Here is a 14,477-nt window from a genome sequence, read left to right on the forward strand (position 1 = left end):
GAAACTAGTATTAACAAGTACTGCCTCCCTGAGACATGGAGAAGCTTTTAAAACCACAAATCTTTGCTCCCCACGGCAAAATCATTATGCTTAAGTTGGAGAAAGAAAAGGTAAAGCAGTCACTCATGGTTCAGAGCGAAAACCAATTGGATCAAGAAATCAATCTGGGATATATGCACAACTATCGATAAACACAGTTTCCAAAAATATGATTTTAAACATGGTACATCTTACCAGAGTATTGAAGCCTGCAAACCACCCAGAAATCAAGATCATTCCCTCCCTTCTATTGAGGCTGGCTCATTTTTGTTACTTTCTTGCTCAGAATATTCCTCCCTATCAAGGGCCAACCCAGCACATGTTTTTTTATCTACAGTTTCAGCACGCAATAGAATTTTTGGTTAGGTTAGAGTCGCGTTTCAGCAAACAAGGCAGGTGTTGTGTTGAAATTAAGGAATAGTTGAGTTAATCTTATCTATACCCACATTCATGTCAGTGTGACAAGTTTGCAACCCACTTTTCAGTGCTTTAAAAACGGATTCATAAGTTGGTATAGCAACTTTGCACTTGGATCTCTCAAAGCTTGGGTGCCTATCTGCTTTTGCACATTTGAATCAACAAATGCTTTGTTGTTTGTGACAGGCATGATGAGGTCTTTTCTCACCCGAGCTGAAACATGAGTAAATTATATTAATCCTGCTATTTACTGAGCAGGCCTTTCTGCTCTGGGAGCCCAGGGATAGTCTGGTTGAGAGTTTTAGTTCATTACTTGCTAGACTTCGTTATTGCTTGGCTGTTTATATTCCTGCTTTGTCTTCTTTGCCCTGACTCTTGTTAGTCCCTGATAGAAGGTATATCACTAAAAGAAGTTTTGAACTTGTGGTGGTACTGGATGAACAATTTGGGCATGTTTGTTGTTTCAGCTTCTGTTGCAGACCTAAATATCAAGAAACACAATATTGACAGAACCTGTTTAGTCTGAGCTCTCAAAAGAAAAGTATGTCTCAACGTCCTTAAAGTCTTTGAAGTCCTGTGGTTTGCAGGTGGCAACAAATGTATCAATCTCAAGCTCAACTAGGAGTGAAGATGGCAACTATTTTGTTTCTTAGAACAACTTTGTACAAAGAAACAAGTGTTGACCATTCTGTAGTAAATTGGCTAGGAGCTGCTATAGGGTGACCTGGTGTGGGGGAGGTTGAAGTGTGATCACTCAGGTGAATAACAAGGTTCTGCACACTATCCATTTGAACTTTGGAGTCATATCTGGGCTCACACCTGTCAAATATCTACATAATACGCTTTTGAGAGTAAAAGATGAAAAATACCCCATTTTAAGGCAATGTGTGGCATGTCAGATGCCAACCACACATAAAGAGTTGACACAAACTTCCTTTTTCCCAGATACCGCTCTACCTCTCCAAAACCCTCTTGTATGGCCCACCCCCGGACATTTACCCTCTCAAACACACATCTTCCCCTCTACACGTGTAAACCGTGAGTCGTACACCATGCTTAATTGGCTTGTAGAATATTAATGCTATGTAATTCATAAATACAAGAAGTATAATGACTTGTCTACAAAAGTTGTGCAGCACCCATTCTACTGGATTCCGGATGTAATGGGTAAGGAATGCTGGTCTGTATATATATATATATATATATGTGTGTGTGTGTGTGTGGTGGGGAATGGTGGTAGGGGTGAAAATGCCTGTGCTGGAGGTGTGTTGTGAGCAGCAGTGGAGATGGCAGACAGAGAGGCTGAGTGGGTCCTGTGGATCGGTGTTTGCCAAACCACATAGCTGCATGACAGAGCAGAGAGAAAAGCTTCTACTTGTGTATGCACAGCCTAGCACTGAATGTGGGAGAGGAGAGAATGGCCTTATTTTTCCAATCCTAGGCTGGCAGGAGGAGTATGTCTTCAATGTGGTAGCCTAACCTGCAGTACGTAGATTTTTTTCGCTTTCAGATGACAGATTGTAACTAAGGCTCAGACTACGAACAGTTGTGGGACAGGTAATAGGGAATTAGGGCAAAATTCTTAGACAGAACACTAATTAATGCTTTGAACATATGCTCAGCCAAGGAACACTGAGACATACACAGGAGCTACATCTCAGAAGGTCTATGAAATAAGGAATGGACAGGAGTTAAACGTTTACATAATAGAGCATGACCTGCAGAGTATGTGCCAACATTAAAGCAGAGACTGATTAGTATGAAACACAATAATACATGCCAGATATAGAAGCTCACAGAGACAGAGCACTGATTAATCTGGACAGAATAAAGTAAGATTTATGATGCCAGTCACAGACTGCAGAATTGAGTGGATATGGCTCTGAGCAGAGATATCAGTGGGAGCCACTTTGAAATTACACTACAGTTTGTGGCGGGGGTGATGTGGAGATAGCCTGGCAGGAATGCTGGTCTGGGCCTAATGGCTCACTGCATTAAAAGAACCAGGCAAAAAACAAGGTTCAAGATTACTTACAGCAGCTTTCCCTTACTATCAGCATGCCATCTGGGTAGCTTAGATACTCTCACCAGTTAATATTGCCATGACTCCCAAAAGAGCACAAAAGCTGACTGATGATGAGCTTAATGCCTGTCTTGTGGACTTTAACAAAGAACCCATTAAGACACTAGTGGCTGGACTCAATCAGCTTCTCCCAGACATTATTAAAGAGATTTCAGATATTGAGAAAAACATGTGAAACCATTCACACATGTATAGATGCACTGAATCATTGGGGCAGCCGATGATTGACAATGAGCAACGTGCCACAGTATGTTGTTGCTGGAAGCACAGACAATGCATTTGTTTGACAAATGTAAAGCCTTGGAATACGGGAAGCTGCCTTTACAACGTGGCCAGAACCACGCAATACTATTACCACGCATCCTTTAGAACAAATGCATCTTTACCAAAAATGTCTTAACAATAAAAACGTTATCACAAATATGCTTTTACCACACATTTCTTTATAACTAAAGTGTATGTATTTCGCAGGTAAGCATATTTTTTTAATATATATATATATATATATACTGTATATATACATATATATATATATATACACGCACACATTTGTGTATATGCATACATATGTGTGTATATATAAATATAATAGTGTTTGTGGTGGGTAAGAGTTTTTGAGTGGCAGGGGTATTTTTGGGGTTTAGGGTGGGTAGGGGTTTTTGGGTGGCAATGGCATTTTAGGATTTAGGGTAGGTATGGGTTTTTGAGTGGTAAGGGTATTTTAGGGTGGTTGTGGGTTTTTGGGTGGCGAGTATTTTTAGGGTGGGTATGGGTTTTTGGGCGGCAAGGTCCTTTTTAGGGTTTAGGGTGGGTAAGGGTTTTTGGGTGTCAAGGGTTATGTTTGGGTATGTTAAGGTTTTTTGGGTGTCAAGGTTATTTGAAGGGTTTAGGGTGGTTGGGTTTTTTGGTGGCAAGGGTATTTGAAGGGTTTAGGGTGGGTGTGGGTTATTTTCAGATGGCAAGGGTATATTTAGGGTGGGTATGGGTTTAAGGGTTGTAGGTTACGAAGGTAGGATCTATATATATTTATATATGCACACACATGTATGCATGTTATATATATATATAATGTGGATATATGATTAAATATACACACAAATGTGTGTGTGTGTATTTATATAAATATATATATATATATATATTACGGTGGGCGGAACTTGCAGAGTTTGACTTCGCGGATTTACCAAAAAACTCTGTGGGATTCCATAGAGCTCGACAAGGGTCGGAATTCCGGTCTGCCGACCGCCGTACACCTTTTGTTATATTTGCCCTATTGTCCTCTCTCAGTTTGGAGGTTTTATTGTGCCCAGAATGAAGCTTAGGCATGTTATTAACTCAAGGCTGTAGGAAAGTAGCCTCTTTCTAGCCTTGTTACCCCCACTTTTGGCCTATTTGTGAGTATTTGTCAGGGTGTTTTCACTGTCTCACTGGGATCCTGCTAGCCAGGGCCCAGTGCTCATAGTGAAAACCTTATGTTGTAAGTGTGGTTGTTATGTGTCACTGGGATCCTGCTAGCCAGGACCCCAGTGCTCATAAGGTTGTGGCCTATATGTGTTCCCTGTGTGATGCCTAACTGTCTCACTGAGGCTCTGCTAACCAGAACCTCAGTGGTTATGCTCTCTCTGCTTTCCAAATTTGTAACTAACAGCCTAGTGACTAAATTTACCAATTCACATTGGCATACTGGTACCCCCAAATAATTCCCTTGTATATGGTACTGAGGTACCCAGGGTATTGGGGCTCCAGGAGATCCCTATGGGCTGCAGCATTTCTTTTGCCACCCATAGGGAGCTCTGACAATTCTTACACAGGCCTGCCACTGCAGCCTGCGTGAAATAACGTCCACGTTATTTCAGAGCCATTTACCACTGCACATAAGTAACTTATAAGTCACCTATATGTCTAACCTTCACCTGGTGAAGGTTGGGTGCAAAGTTAGTTAGTGTGTGGGCACCCTGGCACTAGCCAAGGTGCCCCCACATCGTTCAGGGCAAATTCCCCGGACTTTGTGAGTGCGGGGACACCATTACACGCGTGCACTTTACATAGGTCACTACCTATGTATAGCATCACAATGGTAACTCCGAACATGGCCATGTAACATGTCTAAGATCATGGAATTCTCACCCCAATACCATTCTGGTGTTGGGGGGACAATTCCATGATCCCCCGGGTCTCTAGCACAGAACCCGGGTGCTGCCAAACTGCCTTTCAGGGTTTGCACTGCAGCTGCTGCTGCTGCAACCCCTCTGACAGGTTTCTGCCCCCCTGGGGTCTGGGCAGCCCCAGCCCAGGAAGGCAGAACAAAGGATTTCCTCTGAGAGAGGGTGTGACACCCTCTCCCTTTGAATATAGGTGTGATGGGCTGGGGAACAGTAGCCTCCCCCAGCCTCCGGAAATGCTTTGATGGACACAGATGGTGCCCATCTCTGCATAAGCCAGTCTACACCGGTTCAGGGATCCCCCAGCCCTGCTCTGGCGCGAAACTGGACAAAGGAAAGGGGAGTGACCACTCCCCTGACCAGTACTTCCCAGGGGAGGTGCCCAGAGCTCCTCCAGTGTGTCCCAGACCTCTGCCATCTTGAAAACAGAGGTGTTTGGGGCACACTGGACTGCTCTGAGTGGCCAGTGCCAGCAGGTGACATCAGAGGCTCCTTCTGATAGGCTCTTACCTCTCTTGGTAGCCAATCCTCCTTCCTTGGTAGCCAAACCTCCTTTTCTGTCTATTTAGGGTCTCTGCTTTGGGTAATTCTTCAGATAACGAATGCAAAAGCTCACCAGAGTTGCTCTGCATCTCCCTCTTCACCTTCTACCAAAGGATTGACCGCTGACTGCTCAGGACCCCTGCAAAACCGCAACAAAGTAGCCAGACGACTACCAGCAACATTGTAGTGCCTCATCCTGCTGGCTTTCTCAACTGTTTCCAGGTGGTGCATGCTCTGGGGGTAGCCTGCCTTCAACCTGCACCAGGAGCTCTGAAGAAATCTCCTGTGGGTCGACGGAATCTTCCCCCTGCTAACGCAGGCACCAAAAGACTGCAAAACTGGTCCTCTGGGTCACCTCTCATCCTGACGAGCGTGGTCCCTGGAACTCAGCAACTCTGTCCAAGTGACTCCCACAGTCCAGTGACTCTTCAGTCCAAGTTTGGTAGAGGTAAGTCCTTGCCTCCCCATGCTAGACTGCATTGCTGGGTACCGCATGATTTGCAGCTGCTCCGGCTCCTGTGCACTCTTCCAGGATTTCCTTCGTGCACAGCCAAGCCTGGGTCCCCGGCACTCCTTCCTGCAGTGCACAACCTTCTGAGTTGTCCTCCAGCGTTGTGGGACTCCCTTTTGTGAGTTCGCGTGGACTCCGGTTCACTCTCATTCCAAGTGCCTGTTCAGGTACTTTTGCGGGTGCTGCCTGCTTCGGTGAGGGCTCCCTGAGTTGCTGGGCACCCCCTCTGTCTCCTCCTCCAAATGGTGACATCCTGGTCCCTCCTGGGACACAGCAGCACCCAAAAACCTCTACGGCGACCCTTGCAGCTAGCAAGGCTTGTTTGCGGTCTTTCTGCGTGGGAACACCTCTGCAAGCTTCATCGTGATGTGGGACATCCGTCTTCCAAAGGAGAAGTTCCTAGTCCTCTTCTTTCTTGCAGAACTCCAAGCTTCTTCCAACAGGTGGCAGCTTCCTTGCACCCTCAGCTGGCATTTCCTGGACTCCTGCCCACTCTCGACACTATGGCGACTATTGGACTTGGTCCCCTTGTCTTACAGGTACTCATTTACGGAAATCCACTGTTGTTGCATTGCTGGTGTTTGTTCTTCCTGCAGAATCCCCCTATCACGACTTCTGTGCTCTCTGGGGGTAGTAGGTGCACTTTACACCTACCTTTCAGGGTGGGCTATTTTTCTAACCGTCTCTGTTTTCTTACAGTCCCAGCGACCCTCTAAAAGCTCACATAGGTTTGGGGTCCATTTGTGGTTCGCATTCCACTTTTGGAGTATATGGCTTGTGTTGCCCCTATACCTATGTGCTTCTATTGCAATCTATTGTAATTCTACACTGTTTGCATAATTTTTCTTGCTATTACTTACCTAATTTTGGTTTGTGTACATATATCTTGTGTATATAACTTATCCTCATACTGAGGGTACTCACTGAGATACTTTTGGCATATTGTCATAAAAATAAAGTACCTTTATTTTTAGTAACTCTGTGTATTGTGTTTTCTTATGATATTGTGCATATGACACCAGTGGTATAGTAGGAGCTTTACAAGTCTCCTAGTTCAGCCTAAGCTGCTTTGCCATAGCTACCTTCTATCAGCCTAAGCTGCTAGAAACACCTCTTCTACACTAATAAGGGGTAACTGTGTCGAAGTAAGCCTCAGCAAGGCCTACTAGTGCAAGGGGTTTGCCCTTCTCTGCACAAAGTCCTCAGACCATGTAGGAAGAAGTTGGCACAGAAACTGAAATAAAAGACAAAGTTTATTAAACCTCATGAGGTGGTACTACAGTTCAAACAGCACCCTTCAGTAATGTTTGATGTAGCACACTGAACTAAGAGAGCATGGTCCTTTTATACCCTCGCAGGGGCTAAAAGAAGGTGGTAGTTTGGGCTGGACTGTTCCCATGAGGAACAGGGTCAAGACTGATTTGCATATGGCTGGGTCCAAACTGGGGTGGCACGGTGAGCAAAAGAACGATGGATTAAACCCAGATCTGTGACTGGGGTGGGTGTTTGCATTGTTCAGCACTCCGTCCATCATCCTTTTGTGTTGCTAAAGTTGCCCTAAGTGGGAAGGGTATGCCCAGACGTGGGTCCCTTGCTCACTGTGCCACTGGATTCAAGCTAGCCTGGCTGATGAAAGGTGATACCCTGAAACCGGTCCCAGGATGCTTGTTTCTGGTCCAGGGAGGACCTGGCCTGGCAGTTTGGGCTGGACTGTTCCCATGAGGAACAGGGTCAAGACTGATTTGCATATGGCTCGGTCCAAACTGGGGTGGCACGTTGAACAAAAGAACGATGGATTAAACCCAGATCTGTGACTGCGGGTGAGTGTTTGCATTGTTCAGCACTCCGTCCATCATCCTTTTGTGTTGCTAAAGTTGCCCTAAGTGGGAAGGGTATGCCCAGACGTGGGTCCCTTGCTCACTGTGCCACTGGATTCAAGCTAGCCTGGCTGATGAAGGGTGATACCCTGAAACCGGTCCCAGGATGCTTGTTTCTGGTCCAGGGAGGACCTGGCCTGGCAGTTTGGGCTGGACTGTTCCCATGAGGAACAGGGTCAAGACTGATTTGCATATGGCTGGGTCCAAACGAACGAGTTACTTACCTTCGGTAACGACTTTTCTGGTGGATACATTAGCTACCTGTGGATTCCTCACCTCATGAATACTCCCATGGCGCCAGCATTCGACGGAAATCTTCTTACTAGTCTCTGCACGTCGACGAGGACGTCACTGTCGCCCACGCGACGCCGTCTGACGTCATACAGGCAATAAGAGGTCCTCGACGACGTGCGGACGTCAGTACCAATCATTTTTTACGTGCATGAGAACAACCAGGCAATGCAATGAAAGAGCAAGGCAACATCCATTATATTGTAAAAATACACCACATTGTATGAATAACTGTAAATCTTTTTATGTACATATATATATATATATATATATAAAACTCTCTCTTTTAAAATATATACACACACCAAGTATATACACAAAGATATATACATATATACATATATATATATAAATATATTATATATACATCTATTGCACCCTCAAAGACCAAGAGGAGCGCACTCAAGGATTACTTGGTAAGACCAGAAAGGCAACGGGGAGGCGGGTGGGACCGTGAGGAATCCACAGGTAGCTAATGTATCCACCAGAAAAGTCGTTACCGAAGGTAAGTAACTCGTTCTTCTGATGGATACAACTACCTGTGGATTCCTCACCTCATGAATAGAGTCCCAAAGCAGTACCACGCCCGGCGGTGGGTGCCTAAATGGTCAAACCAAGAAATCCTGCAGCACTGACCGTGCAAAATGGCCGTCCCTTCTAACCTCAGAATCCAAACAGTAATGTTTTGCAAAAGTGTGAAGGGACGACCAAGTTGCGGCCTTGCAGATGTCGACCACAGGAACACCTCTGGCCAAGGCCGAAGTGGCCGACTTAGCTCTGGTGGAATGAGCTCTAATGCCCTCAGGAGGCTCCTTCTTTGCCAAAGAGTAACATATTTTAATGCAAAGAACAACCCACCTGGATAGTGTTCTCTTGTGGACTGCCTTTCCTCTCCTCTTGCCCACGTATCCAATAAACAGCTGATCCTCCAGCCTGAAATCCTTTGTTCTATCGATAAAGAAGCTCAACGCTCTCTTTGGGTCCAGACGGTGCAGTCTTTCTTCCTCTTTGGAAGGATGAGGCGGAGGATAGAACGTGGACAAAGTAATTGCCTGAGCCAAATGGAAGGGTGAAACAACCTTCGGGAGGAAAGCAGCCTTGGTCCTCAACACCACCTTATCCCCATAAAAAGTTGTATAAGGGGGTTTTACTGATAAGGCCTGCAACTCACTCACTCTCCTTGCTGATGTTATAGCTATCAGGAAGACTGTTTTTAAAACCAAATACCTCAAGGGGCAAGAATGCATAGGTTCAAAAGGGGACCCCATAAGGAAAGTCAGGACCAAGGACAAATCCCATTGCGGCATAACGAATGGCTTTGGAGGATATTGATTTAGAAGACCTTTCAAGAATCTGATAACAATAGGGGATTTAAATAAAGATGGTTGGTCTGGAAGACATAAGAAGGCTGACAAGGCCGATAAATAACCTTTAATGGTAGCCACTGCACAACCTTTCTGCGCCAGAGATAGAGCAAAAGACAAAACGTCCGATAGATGAGCATGCAAAGGATCAATCTGCCCCTCTCCACACCACGCAACAAATTTAGACCACCTATTAGCGTAGATAGATTTAGTGGAGTGTCGCCTGGCCGCTAATATAACATCCACTACCTCAGGCGGGAGAGAGAAGGAACTCAGGTTGCCCCGTTCAATCTCCAGGCATGTAGGTGCAGACTCTGGAGGTTGGGGTGTAGAACCTGCCCCTGCGACTGCGAGAGGAGGTCTGCCCTGAAAGGGAGATGGAGCGGCGGGCACATTGAGAGTTGGAGAAGGTCGGAGTACCACACCCTCCTTGGCCAATCCGGAGCTATTAAGATTACTAGAGCCCGGTCTTGGCGAATCTTCCTCAATACTCGAGGAATCAAGGGTATGGGAGGAAACGCGTAAAGCAACTGGCCGCACCAGGTCATTTGAAACGCGTCCCCCAACGCTTCCTGCATCGGATACTGAAGGCTGCAGAACAACGGACAATGCGCGTTCTCTCGAGTGGCGAACAGATCTACCCGAGGAAACCCCCACCTCTGGAAGATCAAACGGACTTGATCTGGATGGAGACGCCACTCGTGGTCTGCCGAGAAGTGGCGACTGAGACTGTCCGCACGCACGTTCAAAACTCCGGCCAGATGGTTTGCTATCAAGCAAATCCGATGGTCCTTTGCCCAGGACCATAGTCGAAGAGCTTCTCTGCAGAGAAGGTACGACCCCACTCCTCCCTGCTTGTTTATGTACCACATCGTGGTAGTATTGTCCGTTAGGACCTGTACCGACTGACCACGAAGGGAAGGGAGGAAGGCCTTGAGAGCCAGACGTACAGCCCGTAATTCTAACAGATTGATGTGAAAAATCTGTTCCTCTAGAGACCAAAGACCTTTGATCTCCAGATCCCCCAGATGAGCTCCCCACCCTAGAGTGGAAGCATCCGTTATGACTGTGGCCACTGGTGGTGACTGCTGGAACGGCTTTCCTTGCGAAAGATTGTTGCTTACAATCCACCACTTCAAATCCACAGCAGCATCTCTGGAGATCTTGACAGTACCCTCTAGATCCCCTCTGTGTTGAGACCACTGCCTTCGGAGGCACCACTGAAGAGCCCTCATGTGCCAGCGAGCATGCGTGACCAACAGAATGCAGGAGGCAAAAAGACCGAGCAGACGAAGGACCTTGAGGACTGGAACTACCGCTCCATTTCGAAACATTGGAACCAAATCCTGAATATCTTGAATCCGCTGAGGCGGAGGAAAGGCCCGACCCAATGTTGTATCCAGTACTGCCCCTATGAACAGGAGGCGCTGAGAGGGCTCTAGGTGAGATTTGGGCTCGTTCACCGAAAAACCCAGGTCGAACAACAACTGGGTTGTTGACTGCAGATGACGCAACACAAGCTCCGGGGACTTGGCTTTCATCAACCAGTCGTCCAAGTAAGGGAATACTGCTATCCCCTTCCTTCTGAGCTCTGCCGCAACCACCGACATCACCTTCGTGAAGACTCGAGGTGCTGAAGTAAGACCAAACGGAAGGACCGCAAACTGATAATGTTGCGATCCCACCACAAACCGGAGATACTTCCTGTGTGACTTGAGTATCGGGATATGAAAGTAAGCATCCTGCAAGTCGACAGACACCATCCAGTCTTCCATGTTCAACGCCAAAAGCACCTGTGCTAGGGTCAGCATCTTGAACTTTTCCTGCTTGAGGAACCAATTCAAGATCCTCAGGTCCAGAATTGGTCTCAAACGACCATCCTTCTTGGGAATCAGGAAATACCTTGAGTAAACTCCTTGACCCCTTTCCTGCTCCGGGACCAACTCCACCGCGCCCTTTAAAAGGAGGACTTCTACCTCCTGTTCTAGCAACAGGAGGTGTTCTTGTGAACAATACGAAGGGCGGGGCGGGATGAGGGGCGGAAACTCCCGAAAAGGAAGGGTGTAGCCTTTTCCCACAACACTGAGAACCCAATTGTCCGACGTAACAGTCTCCCATTTGGTGAGAAAATGCTGTAATCTTCCCCCTACAGGAGAGGCGTGAGTTGGAAATGGTGGAAGCCTAAGGCTGCTTCCCCTGCTGCACCCCGCCAGAGGATGAGGAAGAGGCAGAGTGCTGCTGAGAGGCTCCTCTGGTGCGGACCCTACCTCTCCCCCTGAAAGATCTATAGGGATGGGAAGAGGCAGGTTGCTGATATCTTCCCCGAAAGGAAGAGGAGGAAGAGCCACGCCCAAATCCACGAAACCTCCTGAAGAATCTGGAAGAGGCCGTGGAAGAAGGAGCTTGGAGCCCTAACGACTTAGCCGTGGCCCTGCTTTCCTTAAAACGTTCCAAGGCCGAATCAGCCTTAGCCCCAAACAGTTTGTCCCCATCAAACGGGAGATCCAACAATGTGGACTGTACATCAGCCGAAAAGCCCGAGTTACGGAGCCAGGCCTGTCTCCTTGCCACCACAGTTGTGCCCATTGCTCTGGCTACCGAGTCGGTGGTATCCAGTCCCGTCTGGATAATTTGGGTCGCAGCAGCCTAGGCATTTGAGACAAGATCCAAAAGACCCTGGGGAAGCTCTGTAAACGAAGAGGAGATGTCATCCATCAGAGCATGAATATACCTCCCCAGGATACAGGTTGCATTGGTGGCTTTTAACGCCAGACTGCAGGACGAAAAAATCTTCTTCGACTGCGCCTCTAGCTTCTTTGAATCTCTGTCCCCAGGCACCGTCGGAAAAGAACCAGGCGCTGACTTGGACGAACAGGAGGCCTGCACCACCAAGCTCTCCGGCGTAGGGTGCCTGGACAGAAAACCAGGGTCAGTTGGAGCCGCCCGATACCTCCTGGCCGCGGCTCTGTGAACTGCTGGGGAAGATGCCGGCCTCTTCCACACCTCTAAAACCGGATCCAGCAGAGCGTCATTAAAAGGTAACAGAGGCTCCGCCGCGGCTGAGGCCGGATGTAACACCTCTGTCAAAAGGTTTTGTTTCGCCTCCACTACCGGCAAAGGCAGGTCCAAAAAACTAGCTGCCTTCCGTACCACTGCATGAAAGGAAGCAGCCTCCTCAGTATATTCCCCCGGGGACGAAAGGTCCCACTCAGGGGAAGTGTCCAGCCCACTGGCCGACTCCAGTCCACGCAGCCCATCACCCGAGTCCTCTAGCTCTCCTTCCTCTAGGGCTCGTTGGTACTCCTGCTCTTCTAGTACCCGGAGAGCACGTCTCCTTGAATGCAGTCGTTGCTCAATCCGCGGAGTCGACAATGCCTCCGCCGAAGTCGGAGATCGGCGCCGATCTTCCGAAGCCACCGACGCCGCATCCGGCGCCACAGGTAACTTCGGCGCCGACTGAAGAGCAGTTGAAACGGATGGGCCCACCGGAGTCACAGGCCGAAATCTCGACGTCGACGGGATGGAAATCCCTGGGGCCAATCCTTCCGAAGCCACCGGAGCGGCCACCGGCGCCGACACTGGCGCCGAGCCCACGTTCCCAAACGGGAGAAAAGGCATAAAGGGTGCCGGCCGAAGAGGCGCAGGATCACCCAAAGAAAAGGCCAAAGGCCCAGCCGGAGCACCCCCTGGAGCCATCTGTTGGAAGATGGCATACATCGCATTCAAGAATGCGGAACTATCGGCTCCAGGGGTGGGAAAAGCCGGATACTGGGGTGCCTGTCTCGGAGGCGACCCCGACGCCGGCCTCGGCGTCTGCGCCGGAGAAAACACTTGAGGCTCCAATACCTCAATCACCGACGCCTGTCCAGGTGAAGTTGGAGACGCCGGAGAAGGCAACGGCGTCGAAGGATGCGGCGTAACCGTGGGGCTGACTTCCCATGTTCTTCGGCGCCGATCCGGAGACCTGGAACGAGCCTCCCTTGAATGACGCTGAGATTCTCTACGGCGCCGGGAGTCTCGATGACGCCGATGTCTTGGAGAAGACTTCTTGTGATGCTTCTCCTTTGACTTGGCCATAAACAGCTTCGCCTCACGTTCTTTAAGAGCCTTTGGATTCATGTGCTGACATGAATCACAAGTCGAGACGTCGTGGTCGGAGCTCAAACACCAAAGGCAATCGGAATGAGGATCCGTCACCGACATCTTGCCTCCACACTCACGACAAGGCTTAAATCCAGACTTTCTCTGCGACATTATTTCCACAGCGAAAGACTACGCAGCAAGATATACACTGTAACCGCAAGAGTAACAGTTGCTCCCTCGAAGATAACCGTTTCGAATGCACGGAAAAAAGGGAACTGACGTCCGCACGTCGTCGAGGACCTCTTATTGCCTGTATGACGTCAGATGGCGTCGCGTGGGCGACAGTGACGTCCTCGTCGACGTGCAGAGACTAGTAAGAAGATTTCCGTCGAATGCTGGCGCCATGGGAGTATTCATGAGGTGAGGAATCCACAGGTAGTTGTATCCATCAGAATGGGGTGGCACGGTAAGCAAAAGAACGATGGATTAAACCCAGATCTGTGACTGGGGGTGAGTGTTTGCATTGTTCAGCACTCCGTCCATCATCCTTTTGTGTTGCTAAAGTTGCCCTAAGTGGGAAGGGTATGCCCAGACGTGGGTCCCTGGCTCACTGTGCCACTGGATTCAAGCTAGCCTGGCTGATGAAGGGTGAAACCCTGAAACCGGTATCAGGATGCTTGTTTCTGGTCCAGGGAGGACCTGGCCTGGCAGTTTGAGCTGGACTGTTCCCATGAGGAACAGGGTCAAGACTGATTTGCATATGGCTGGGTCCAAACTGGGGTGGCACGGTGAGCAAAAGAACGATGGATTAAACCCAGATCTGTGACTGGGGGTGAGTGTTTGCATTGTCAGCACTCCGTCCATTATCCTTTTGTGTTGCTAAGTACTTGTAACTACTTACCACTTTGTCATTGTGTACTTTTCATAAGAGAATAATATACAAAACAGTTCAGCGTATGTACACCTAACCAAAAAGTTTTGCTTTTCTCCTCTTAAACTTTTTACAAAGTTCTGAAAAGTTTTCTAAAACTTCTAAAAGGTTTCAAAAGTTAGAAAAAGTGTTTTCTCTGTTCTTTAAAAGGTTCTGAAACTTTTTGTTCCTTCTCA

This window comes from Pleurodeles waltl, chromosome 9 (assembly GCF_031143425.1).
Source record: "Pleurodeles waltl isolate 20211129_DDA chromosome 9, aPleWal1.hap1.20221129, whole genome shotgun sequence".
NCBI classification, from domain to species: domain Eukaryota; kingdom Metazoa; phylum Chordata; class Amphibia; order Caudata; family Salamandridae; genus Pleurodeles; species Pleurodeles waltl.